Source organism: Triturus cristatus, chromosome 6 (assembly GCF_964204655.1).
Source record: "Triturus cristatus chromosome 6, aTriCri1.1, whole genome shotgun sequence".
NCBI lineage: Eukaryota > Metazoa > Chordata > Amphibia > Caudata > Salamandridae > Triturus > Triturus cristatus.
Window position 1 is genome coordinate 1,925,336,608 of NC_140589.1, and position 13,005 is coordinate 1,925,349,612.

At 54.3% G+C, this 13,005-nt stretch overlaps 1 protein-coding gene across 1 annotated transcript in view; it reads right to left on the reverse strand.

The window, feature by feature from the left end:
• The window catches only part of LOC146822497 (uncharacterized), a 48,212-nt gene extending 35,587 nt beyond the window's left edge, over positions 1-12,625 (reverse strand). Inside the window, exon 1 of the mRNA XM_085613606.1 lies at positions 12,314-12,625. The gene's annotated coding sequence lies outside the window, so the exon portion shown is untranslated. The remainder of the gene's footprint in view (positions 1-12,313) is intronic.
• Positions 12,626-13,005: the final 380 nt, after the last annotated feature.

A 13,005-nucleotide genomic window follows, 5' to 3' on the forward strand; every position in this document is an offset into this window, starting at 1 on the left:
AGACCTAATAAAGGCACAGGGATGCATTTTTTTCAATTTATTTACTTTTGAAGCAATCGCGGCACCTGCACTTTAGCTTAAGATGTTTACAGCTAAAGTGGGCGTGCTGCAATTGTAAGAAAAGTAAAGAAATTAGAAAAAAACAGTGCATTGGAATTTGGCAAGCCCCAAATAAGAAAAGAAAGGTGCGGCTACCAATATTGCAGCTGAGGTGTGCCGCGCTGGGTAAAAAACAAAAAACATTCACGGAGAGTGTGCAGGCACGAGTGAGTGATTTAAGAAAGTAGTGCTCACGGACTGTAATTAAAATATGTAGAGTGACGACACACATAACAGGGGCTGTCCTCATGGGAGGTTACAACAGGAGAAAGGGAGGTACTAAGGAAGTACAAATAAGCTTATTAATGAATAAAAAGGCACCATTTACAAAGGACACTATCAGGAGCTAATTGAAAAGATAGGAGGAAAATGGGTGGAACTTCAAGTCCATAACTGAATATAGAAAGTCTCGATGAGACAGCGCAAGCGCAGCCTATGCGAGACCTAAAAATGAAACGAAAGCTTTTTCCTTTTTGAAAGGCATCCTGTTTTCCTTTAAGGAAAACAGCCTGCATTGTTTTTTAAAAAGTGCTTTATTTAAAAAGCAGTCACAGCCAAGGCAGTCTACTGACCCCAGCAGGCCACCATCCCAATGAGTGCCAACCATTCTCCATAGGTCGTAAATTGCAACCTGCCTCATGAATATTAATGAGGCAGTGTCTGAGGCACTGTTGTACATCAGGTTTTGTGACTCACAAGTTGCGAGTTGCTAAAATTGCAATTTCGGAGTTGCAAAAGCTGAAGTTCGTACATATGGCCCATACAGTTCCTTTGCTAAACATTAGTGCTCGCAGCCACAGCTACCCACGGCTGGGCTTGAGGTTAAGAAAAAACGAGTCTGACTGGACCCAAGATGGTATTCGTGAGTGTACTGCACGATAAGGCCCCCCCGCCATATCATACAGTACACCCAAATCCTCACAGGAGAGGTGTGGCTCACTGGTTAGAGGCGGCAGACCCGTAAGCAGAGAATCGGCCAGGGACCAGGGTCCACTTCCCGACGCGGCAGGGTCGTGGACCAGGGTCAAAACGGACTTGATAATTCTCGCCTCGGTACCTACTCTAACCAGGAACACACTCGGCAACTCTGGGCATTAAGCTTGCCTCATCTCTACAACGGCCCCCCACAGACGCCGGGGATGCCTGGTTTCACCTTGGAGATACCCAGAAAAGGACCATCTCACAGGGATAGCCAGGACGGGTTCCCCAGCGGTCTACAGCGCCGGGACGCCCCGTTGCTGGGGCAGCTGTGCGCTTTACAAGTCTACAACATTTACATTTACAGTGCCCCAGGCTTAAAGTCCTGCATTTGAGAAAATAATAGTTTTTTAAAGTGCTTCATTGCACCATAATGTTTTGAATAATGAAACAGAAGGGCTGTGAATGTTGGCTTGTTCACTACAGCTGTTCCGTCAGGGTGATTCAGGGGTCACTCAGAACACCTCGGGGTATAGTGCGTTGGCACCATCGGGTGCGACCCCCACTGTAAGAGCTGATGCCCCAGCAGTGACTGACACCTGATGGCTCTGTCACCCACTGATGCCCGGAACCCTTCACATGTTAAAGGTTTGCTTCTCTCACTCCCTGTGCTGATAATAGCGATGGTAGCCTCACGTCATGTGGTTGTGGGTGAACTGTCCATGTTCCTAAAATTATACTTTTTGTTCGGTAAAGCAAATTCAGCAATATGATTTCAGCCAGACTCCCCCATGCACATGTTCAGCAGGTGCATATATCAACCAAGCTATTCTACTGGCTTTATAACAAGTGACCTGCATGTTATCCACAGACCACCCCACCAGGCACTGGACTTCTGACCTCTCTCAGTGGGACTGGACTGTGTAACCTGATGTTATCCACAGACCACCCCAGCAGGCACTGGACTTCTGACCTCTCAGTGGGACTGGACTGTGTAACCTGATGTTATCCACAGACCACCCAGCAGGCACTGGACTTCTGACCTCTCAGTGGGACTGGACTCAATCAATCAATCAATCATAGCATTTGTAAAGCGCACTACATACCCGTGAGGGTCTCAAGGCGCGAGGGGGGGGCTGCTGCTACTGTTCGAAGAGCCAGGTCTTGAGGAGTCTCCCGAAGGATAGAAGGTCTTCGGTCTGCCGTAGGCGGATGGGGAGGGTGTTCCACGTCTTGGCGGCAAGGTGGGAGAATGATCTGCCACCGCAAGTCACTCTTCGGATGCGGGGGAAGGTGGCGGGGGTATGGTCTGTGGAGCGGAGCTGGTGGGCGGGGGTGTAGAGGCTGAGTCGGCTGTTAAGGTACGCTGGTCCGTTGTCGTGGAGTGCCTTGTGTGCGTGGGTGAGGAGCTTGAAGGTTATCCTCTTGTTGATGGGGAGCCAGTGCAGGTCTTTCAGGTGGTGTGTGATGTGGCTGCGGCGGGGGATGACCAGGATCAGGTGAGCGGAGGCGTTCTGGATGCGTTGGAGTCGTTTCAGGAGTTTGGCCGGGGCTCCTGCGTAGAGTGCGTTGCCGTAGTCCAGTCTGCTGCTGACGAGGGCCTGGGTGACCGTCCTTCTAGTTTCAGTGGGGATCCACTTGAAGATCCTGCGAAGCATGCAGAGGGTGTTGAAGCAGGAGGAGGAGACGGCGTTGATCTGCTTTGTCATGGAGAGTGTGGAGTCAAGGATGACCCCTAGATTTCGTGCGTGGTTGGTGGGTGTAGGGGGTGCTCCTAGTGCCATCGGCCACCAGGAGTCGTCCCAGGCCGAGGGGGTGGAGCAGAGGATGAGGACCTCCATCTTGTCCGAGTTCAGCTTCAGTCGGCTGCTCCTTATCCAGTCTGCGACGGCTTTCATTCCTTCGTGGAGGTTGATTTTGGCGGTGTGGGGGTCCTTGGTGAGAGAGAGGATCAGCTGGGTGTCGTCGGCGTAGGAGATGATGTTTAGGTCGTGCAGTCGGGCGACGTGGGCGAGTGGTGCCATGTAGACGTTGAATAAGGTTGGGTTGAGAGATGAGACTTGGGGTACGCCGCAGATGATCTCGGTGGCTTTGGAGTGGAAGGGGTACAGGCGGACGCTCTGGGTTCTTTCGGAGAGGAAGGAGGTTGTCCAGTCCAGGGACTTCTCTTGGATTCCGGCGTCGTGGAGGCGTGCTCATAGTGTGCGGTGGCAGACTGTGTCGAAGGCGGCTGACAGGTCTAGGAGGATCAGGGCCGCGGTTTCTCTGTTGTCGAGCATGATCCTGATGTCGTCGGTGGCGGCGATGAGGGCAGTTTCGGTGCTGTGCCTGACTGGGATGGGTACAGAATGTTGTTCTCTTCGAGGAAGCTGGTCAGTTGTTTGTTGACGGCCTTTTCGATGACCTTCGACGGGAACGGGAGCAGGGAGATGGGTTGGAAGTTCTTGAGGTGCTTGGGGTCTGCCTTGTGTTTCTTTAGTAAGGCGTTGATCTCTGAGTGCTTCCAGCTCTCCCCGGGAAGGTCACTGTCTCGAAGGAGATGTTGATGGTTTTCCGAAGGTGGGATGCGATGGTCCTACTGGCTTTGTTGAAAATGTGGTGTGGGCAGCAGTCTTCCGGGGATCCGGAGTGGATGGTGTTCATGATCTTGGTGGTGTCGTCGTCGTTGGTGTTGGTCCAGGCGAGCAGGCGGTTGGTGCGGGTGGTGGTCGTGGGAGTGGGGGTGTCGGCTGTTGTCGGGGTCGTGACGGCGTCAAAGCTGTTGTGGATGTCTGGGATCTTGCGGTGGAAGAAGCTGGCCAGCGAGTCGCACAGTTCTTGTGACGGTGGGATGTTGTTGGTGTTGGAGCTCTTGTTGGAGAGTTCCTTCACGATGCTGAAGAGTTCTTTGCTGTTGTGTGCATTGTTGTCGAGGCGGTCTCTGAAGGCGGACCTTTTGGCGGATCTGATGAGTTGGTGATATCGTCGGGTGGCGTTCCTGTGGGCTGTGTATCTTTCCGGTGTTCTTTCACGGGTCCAGTTTTTTTCTAGTTTTCGGCAGGTTCGCTTGAAGGCCTGGAGGTCTTCGATGAACCAGCTGGCTCTCTTGCTGGTGTGGGTGTTGGGGGGTTTCTTGAGCGGGGCGAGGGTGTTGGCGCAGTCGTTAATTCATTGTTTGAGGTTGCGGGCTGCGGCGTTGGGTTCGGTTGGGTCTGTGGATGAGCTCTGGGCGAGGGCGGCGGTTAACTGGTCCTCGGTGATCTTGCCCCAGCTGCGGCGAGGCATCTGCTGGGTGTGGTGGTGTGTGGTGGGTTTCCGAAGGTGAAGTGGATGCAGCGGTGGTCGGTCCAGTGGAGTTCGTTGGTGCTGTCGAAAAAGACATGGGTGCTTGCTGAGAAGATGGGGTCAAACGTGTGGCCGGCGGAGTATGTGGGTGCTATGACGAGTTGTCTGAGTCCGAGGTTGCGGAGGTTGTCGATCAGGGTGGAGGAGTTGGGGTCGTTGTTGTTCTCGAGGTGGAAGTTCAGGTCCCTGAGGAGGATGCAGTCCGTGGAGGCGAGGGCGTGTGTGCTGACGAGGTCGGTGATGGAGTCGCTGAACTGCGGTTGGGGTCCGGGGGGTCTGTAGATGAGGGTGCCTCTGAGGGTGGTGTTGGGGTCAGTGTGGATCTGGAAGTGCAGGTGTTCGGCGGTGCTGAGGGTGTCGTCGGCATGTGTCGAGATTTTGAGAGTGTTCCTGTGGACGATGGTGATTCCTCCTCCTGTTCCGTTGGTGCGGTCCTTGCGGGTGATCTTGTAGCCTTCCGGGATGGCTATGGCGATGTCAGGTGCCGAGGAGGGAGTCAGCCAGGTCTCCGTCAGGAATGCGACCTCTGGGAAGGTGGAGTCGAGTAGGTCCCAGAGTTCGATGGCGTGTTTGCGGGTGGAGCGGGTGTTGAGTAGGATACATCTGAGGTAGTTGGTTTCCATGTTGGGCGGGTTGACGGGCCGGATGCTGGTGAAGCTGCAGTTCCGGCAGGAGAAAAGTCCTTGGGTGCGCTTCGGGGCGGCCAGGCAGCAGGTGCGAGACCGCCCGGCGTTGAGTGCGTGGAGGGTGCTGGAGTCGTAGTGGAGGTGGGCGTCGTGGTGTGTGCGGGGGCCAGGGTTCCTCGCGCTGGACGCGGTCCAGGCGCGGACGGGCGCGGACGGGCTTGCCATAGGCACGCCAGCAGCGCGGCCACGCAGAGTCCGGCATAGATGGGGAGGTGGGAGGGAGAAGCTGCTGGGAGGTGGGAGGTGGGATCAGCAAATGGGCAGTGGGCAGTCAGGGAGGCGGAGCTACAGGGTGCACAGCGGAGGGGGAGACGAGGGCACAGAAGGCAAAATGTGGCACAGAAGGGGGAAGAACAGTGGTAGAGAAGGCAAAAATCGGGGCACAGAAACGGAGGAAGCACACTTACGGGCGAGATCTTAGCAGCGGCAGCTGGGGCAGGGGCACACAAGTGGAGCTGTGCGGAGGGGGAGCGACCTACCAGGAGGGTCACGGGTCGCTCTCCTTATCGCGCAGTGCCCGGCATATATGGGGAGGTGGGAGGGAGGAGCAGCTGGGAGGCGGGAGGCGGGATCAACGAATGGGCAGTGGGCAGTCAGGGGGGGCGGGGCGCAGGGTGCACAGCAGCGGGGGAGACGAGGGCACAGAAAGCAAAATGGGGCACAGAAGGGGGCAAAACAGTGGTACAGAAGGCAAAAATCAGGGCACAGAAGGGGGCAAAACAGTGGTACAGAAGGCAAAAATCGGGGCACAGAAGGGGGAAAAACAGTGGTACAGAAGGCAAAAATCGGGGCACAGAATGGGGGAACAATAGTGGTACAGAAGGCAAAAATCGGGGCACAGAAGGGGGAAAATCAATGGTACAGAAGGCAAAAATTAGGGCACAGAAACGGAGGAAGCACACTTACGGGTGAGATCTTAGCAGCGGCAGCTGGGGCAGGGGCACACAGGCGAAGCTGTGCGGAGAGGGAGCGACCTACCAGGAGGGTCAGGGGCCGCTGATGTTATCCACAGACCACCCCAGCAGGCACTAGAATTCTGACCTCTCAGTGGGACTGGAGTGTGTAACCTGATGTTCTCCACAGTCCACCCCAGCAGGCACTGGACTTCCTGACCTCTCTCAGTGGGACTGGACTGTGTAACCTGATGTTATCCACAGTCCACCCCAGCAGGCACTGGACTTCCTGACCTCTCAGTGGGACTGGACTGTGTAACCTGCAGGTGACAGTTTATGGCAAGGGCTCTATTCACCTCTTTATTGACAGCTTCTCGAGCTCTTTCTGTCCAACTCACAGACCTCAATACTGGGAGAGGTCTGAAGGGCTCTACTCGCCTCTTTATTGACAGCTTCTCCAGCTCTTTCTGTACAACTCACAGACCTCAATACTGGGAAAGGTTTGAAGGGCTCTACTCACCTCTTTATTGACAGCTTCTCAAGCTCTTTCTGTACAACTCTCAGACCTCAATACTGGGAGAGGTTTGAAGGGCTCTACTCACCTCTTTATTGACAGCTTCTCGAGCTCTTTCTGTCCAACTCACAGACCTCAATACTGGGAGAGGTCTGAAGGGCTCTACTCACCTCTTTATTGACAGCTTCTCGAGCTCTTTCTGTCCAACTCACAGACCTCAATACTGGGAGAGGTTTGAAGGGCTCTACTCACCTCTTTATTGACAGATTCTCGAGCTCTTTCAGTACAACTCACAGACCTCAATACTGGGAGAGGTCTGAAGGGCTCTACTCACCTCTTTATTGACAGCTTCTCGAGCTCTTTCTGTACAACTCTCAGACCTCAATACTGGGAGAGGTTTGAAGGATTCAAGAGTGATTCTACCTTTGCCACTATTGTCCACCCCGACACTTGCATGGCCCACACAACTGACCCTCAGCTCCATCTCCTTTTGTTTCTCCCACTCTTGTGTGTTTGGTGCTGCACATGTAATAAAACATGCAAAGTAAATAATAACAATAGAGATACTTCTATAGCGCAAACAGCTACCTCAACCAGAGGTGTCCGGGCGCTTATCCGTAATCAGGTGAGCAGATAAGGGACGCCGTGGCTAGCTAGCCTAGCCGAAGAGCCGCGTCTTCAGGTGCCTTCGAAGGTCGGATTCAGAGTCCAGTATGCGACGATGCAGAGGTAGCGCATTCCATAGGATAGCTGTCCTGACCGAGAAGGCCCTGCCTCCCTTTCTGGCCTTGGAAAGCCGGGGAACGCACAATAGGTGCTTGGAGTTAGATCTAAGATGGGGTCCAACGTGTGGCCGGCGGAGTATGTGGGTGCTATGACGAGTTGTCTGAGTCCGAGGTTGCGGAGGTTGTCGATCAGGGTGGAGGAGTTGGGGTCGTTGTTGTTCTCGAGGTGGAAGTTCAGGTCCCTGAGGAGGATGCAGTCCGTGGAGGCGAGGGCGTGTGTGCTGACGAGGTCGGTGATGGAGTCGCTGAACTGCGGTTGGGGTCCGGGGGGTCTGTAGATGAGGGTGCCTCTGAGGGTGGTGTTGGGGTCAGTGTGGATCTGGAAGTGCAGGTGTTCGGCGGTGCTGAGGGTGTCGTCGGCATGTGTCGAGATTTTGAGAGTGTTCCTGTGGACGATGGTGATTCCTCCTCCTGTTCCGTTGGTGCGGTCCTTGCGGGTGATCTTGTAGCCTTCCGGGATGGCTATGGCGATGTCAGGTGCCGAGGAGGGAGTCAGCCAGGTCTCCGTCAGGAATGCGACCTCTGGGAAGGTGGAGTCGAGTAGGTCCCAGAGTTCGATGGCGTGTTTGCGGGTGGAGCGGGTGTTGAGTAGGATACATCTGAGGTAGTTGGTTTCCATGTTGGGCGGGTTGACGGGCCGGATGCTGGTGAAGCTGCAGTTCCGGCAGGAGAAAAGTCCTTGGGTGCGCTTCGGGGCGGCCAGGCAGCAGGTGCGAGACCGCCCGGCGTTGAGTGCGTGGAGGGTGCTGGAGTCGTAGTGGAGGTGGGCGTCGTGGTGTGTGCGGGGGCCAGGGTTCCTCGCGCTGGACGCGGTCCAGGCGCGGACGGGCGAGGACGGGCTTGCCATAGGCACGCCAGCAGCGCGGCCACGCAGAGTCCGGCATAGATGGGGAGGTGGGAGGGAGAAGCTGCTGGGAGGTGGGAGGCGGGATCAGCAAATGGGCAGTGGGCAGTCAGGGAGGCGGAGCCACAGGGTGCACAGCGGAGGGGGAGACGAGGGCACAGAAGGCAAAATGTGGCACAGAAGGGGGAAGAACAGTGGTAGAGAAGGCAAAAATCGGGGCACAGAAACGGAGGAAGCACACTTACGGGCGAGATCTTAGCAGCGGCAGCTGGGGCAGGGGCACACAAGTGGAGCTGTGCGGAGGGGGAGCAACCTACCAGGAGGGTCACGGGTCGCTCTCCTTATCGCGCAGTGCCCGGCATATATGGGGAGGTGGGAGGGAGGAGCAGCTGGGAGGCGGGAGGCGGGATCAGCGAATGGGCAGTGGGCAGTCAGGGGGGGCGGGGCGCAGGGTGCACAGCAGCGGGGGAGACGAGGGCACAGAAAGCAAAATGGGGCACAGAAGGGGACAAAACAGTGGTACAGAAGGCAAAAATCAGGGCACAGAAGGGGGCAAAACAGTGGTACAGAAGGCAAAAATCGGGGCACAGAAGGGGGAAAAACAGTGGTACAGAAGGCAAAAATCGGGGCACAGAAGGGGGAACAACAGTGGTACAGAAGGCAAAAATCGGGGCACAGAAGGGGGAAAATCAATGGTACAGAAGGCAAAAATTAGGGCACAGAAACGGAGGAAGCACACTTACGGGCGAGATCTTAGCAGCGGCAGCGGCAGCTGGGGCAGGGGCACACAGGCGAAGCTGTGTGGAGAGGGAGCGACCTACCAGGAGGGTCAGGGGCCGCTGATGTTATCCACAGACCACCCCAGCAGGCACTGGAATTCTGACCTCTCAGTGGGACTGGAGTGTGTAACCTGATGTTCTCCACAGTCCACCCCAGCAGGCACTGGACTTCCTGACCTCTCTCAGTGGGACTGGACTGTGTAACCTGATGTTATCCACAGTCCACCCCAGCAGGCACTGGACTTCCTGACCTCTCAGTGGGACTGGACTGTGTAACCTGCAGGTGACAGTTTATGGCAAGGGCTCTATTCACCTCTTTATTGACAGCTTCTCGAGCTCTTTCTGTCCAACTCACAGACCTCAATACTGGGAGAGGTTTGAAGGGCTCTACTCACCTCTTTATTGACAGCTTCTCAAGCTCTTTCTGTACAACTCTCAGACCTCAATACTGGGAGAGGTTTGAAGGGCTCTACTCACCTCTTTATTGACAGCTTCTCGAGCTCTTTCAGTACAACTCACAGACCTCAATACTGGGAGAGGTTTGAAGGGCTCTACTCACCTCTTTATTGACAGCTTCTCCAGCTCTTTCTGTCCAACTCACAGACCTCAATACTGGGAGAGGTTTGAAGGGCCTCTACTCACCTCTTTATTGACAGCTTCTCCAGCTCTTTCTAAACAACTCACAGACCTCAATACTGGGAGAGGTCTGAAGAGCTCTACTCACCTCTTTATTGACAGCTTCTCGAGCTCTTTCTGTCCAACTCACAGACCTCAATACTGGGAGAGGTCTGAAGGGCTCTACTCACCTCTTTATTGACAGCTTCTCGAGCTCTTTCTGTACAACTCACAGACCTCAATACTGGGAGAGGTCTGAAAGGCTCTACTCACCTCTTTATTGACAGCTTCTCGAGCTCTTTCTTTCCAACTCACAGACCTCAATACTGGGAGAGGTTTGAAGGGCTCTACTCACCTCTTTATTGACAGCTTCTCCAGCTCTTTCTGCCCAACTCACAGACCTCAATACTGGGAGAGGTTTGAAGGGCTCTACTCACCTCTCTATTGACAGCTTCTCAAGCTCTTTCAGTACAACTCACAGACCTCAATACTGGGAGAGGTCTGAAGGGCTCTACTCACCTCTTTATTGACAGCTTCTCGAGCTCTTTCAGTACAACTCACAGACCTCAATACTGGGAGAGGTCTGAAGGGCTCTACTCACCTTTTTATTGACAGCTTCTCGAGCTCTTTCAGTACAACTCACAGACCTCAATACTGGGAGAGGTCTGAAGGGCTCTACTCACCTCTTTATTGACAGCTTCTCGAGCTCTTTCTGTACAACTCACAGACCTCAATACTGGGAGAGGTCTGAAGGGCTCTACTCGCCTCTTTATTGACAGCTTCTCGAGCTCTTTCTGTCCAACTCACAGACCTCAATACTGGGAGACGTTTGAAGGGCTCTACTCACCTCTTTATTGACAGCTTCTCGAGCTCTTTCTGTCCAACTCACAGACCTCAATACTGGGAGAGGTCTGAAGGGCTCTACTCACCTTTTTATTGACAGCTTCTCGAGCTCTTTCAGTACAACTCACAGACCTCAATACTGGGAGAGGTCTGAAGGGCTCTACTCACCTCTTTATTGACAGCTTCTCGAGCTCTTTCTGTACAACTCACAGACCTCAATACTGGGAGAGGTCTGAAGGGCTCTACTCGCCTCTTTATTGACAGCTTCTCGAGCTCTTTCTGTCCAACTCACAGACCTCAATACTGGGAGACGTTTGAAGGGCTCTACTCACCTCTTTATTGACAGCTTCTCGAGCTCTTTCTGTCCAACTCACAGACCTCAATACTGGGAGAGGTTTGAAGGATTCAAGAGTGATTCTACCTTTGCCACTATTGTCCACCCCGACACTTGCATGGCCCACACAACTGACCCTCAGCTCCATCTCCTTTTGTTTCTCCCACTCTTGTGTGTTTGGTGCTGCACATGTAATTAAAACATGCAAAGTAAATAATAACAATAGAGTTACTTCTATAGAGCCAACAGCTACCTCAACGAGAGGTGTCCGGGCGCTTATCCGTAATCAGGTGAGCAGATAAGGGACGCCGCGGCTAGCTAGCCTAGCCGAAGAGCCGCGTCTTTAGGTGCCTTCGAAGGTCGGATTCAGAGTCCAGTATGCGACGATGCAGAGGTAGCGCATTCTATAGGATAGCTGTCCTGACCGAGAAGGCCCTGGCTCCCTTTCTGGCCTTGGAAAGCCGGGGAACGCACAATAGGTGCTTGGAGTTAGATCTAAGAGTGCCGGCCCAACACTGAAATACAGTGCTGTGCGTCTTCTTACAGACGCTGCAATTTAAACTATGAGAAAAAACTGATTTTAAAGAGTTATGAAAGCAGCACAAACACATCAAAGTCATAAAAAAATGAATAAACACCGACAAATGGATTCCACCCCCATACCCACCCTTCCACCTCGATGCCTGGATTCCATCCAGAGGGAACCATTACACTTACACCACATTTACTCACTGGACGAGAGCACATGCATGGACCCCCAGCCACAATACCCCTGTCATGTGAACCCACAACCGCAGACAATCTAACACTTGAGCACGAAAATAACACATAATTGTTAAAAAAGTGTTTAAATAAACATCACATTACATCAAATCCGCTTCAAGATGACATCACACTCCATATTTTGTCATGACAGCTTCTAATATCCACTTCAAAAGGATGAGAGGCTGAGACAGCCCTACTGGGGTCGAAGGTTGATCACCAGTGGCTTCTTTTAGGTGCAATAGTTTGGTCCTGATAAAATCAAGGACCAAAGTGTATGTAGAGATGAAAAATAAAGATGGAACAAACAAAGGGGAGGAGGAGGGAACAGAGAGAAAGAGGAGGGGCGTGGGAGAGAGGGATGCAAAGGGAGAGAGGGATGCAGAGGGGAGAGAGGGAGGGAGAGATGGAGGCAGAGGGGAGAGATGGAGGCAGAGTAAGAGACTGGGCAGAGGGGAGAGAGATGGAGGCAGAGTGAGAGACTGGGCAGAGGGGAGAGAGATGGAGGCAGAGGGTAGAGAGGGGGGAGAGGGAGGAGAAGGAGGCAGAGGGGAGAGAGGGAGGCAGAGGGGGGCAGAGGGGGAGAGAGGGAGGCAGAGGGGGAGAGAGGGAGGCAGAGGGGGAGAGAGGGAGGCAGAGGGGAGAGAGGGGGGCTGAGGGGGAGAGAGGGGGCAGGGGGGAGAGAAGGAAGAGACGGTGCAGAGAGATAGAGGGAAGGGATGAGGCAGAGGGAAGGGTTGGGCGGCGGCACCGGAACAGCCGTCGCATTTATAGTCATAGTTTCACCGGTCACAGGCCTGAGACCCTCCGAAAGCGGCCTGTTTTTATTCCACTAATTACATCACAAAGAAGAAGGGAACAAAACCCCCTCACTCTGTACCTTCCCCGGCTCCAGCCCTCCCACACAGAGAACTCACCTGCAGCAGATCACACGGCGCGCTCACTTCACACAGCTCTTCGTTTGCTTTGAAAATAACTCGCCTGTCTATGTTTGGCATCCAGGGCTTGTGTGGTCGCCCCCACCATTAGCCGTGACGTCAGAAGTGCTTCATCCTGAGGGGGTGGTCAAACGGGGCAGCCCCTGTACACCCTCCAAGCACCCCCACCCGAAGCGATGGTGAGAGGTTTCAGGACAGAGAGATAAGGGCAAGGGGGCCCTTTTGTCTCCCTGGTTACACAATAAATGTGCCCCCCCCCCCTGCTCTCTAGTGCAGCTCCTCTCAAGAGACAGGAAGGGGTTGGCAGCATCTTGTAGACATGTGCTCAGTAACTTCCTCTCCCCCAGCCCCCACCTCATGCTTCCTCTTGTCACCACCGCTCCTCCCTCTAACCCCCCCCCTCCTACTTGTGGTCTGTGGTGCAGCCTCCTGTAGGGACATGTGAAGTGCCTTCATGCCCTGAACACACCCCACACCCTGTGCTTGCCCCCGCCCTGCCCTGGCTGCACCCCTCGTATTGCAGTACAGCTCTCCCCTCCACCCCAGGGCCCCCTGCTTGCCCCCCGTCCTGGCTGCACCCCTCGGACTGCAGTACAGCTCTCCCCTCCACCCCCAGCCCCCCTGCTTGCCCCCCTGCCCTAGCTGCACCCCTCGGACTGCAGCACAGATCT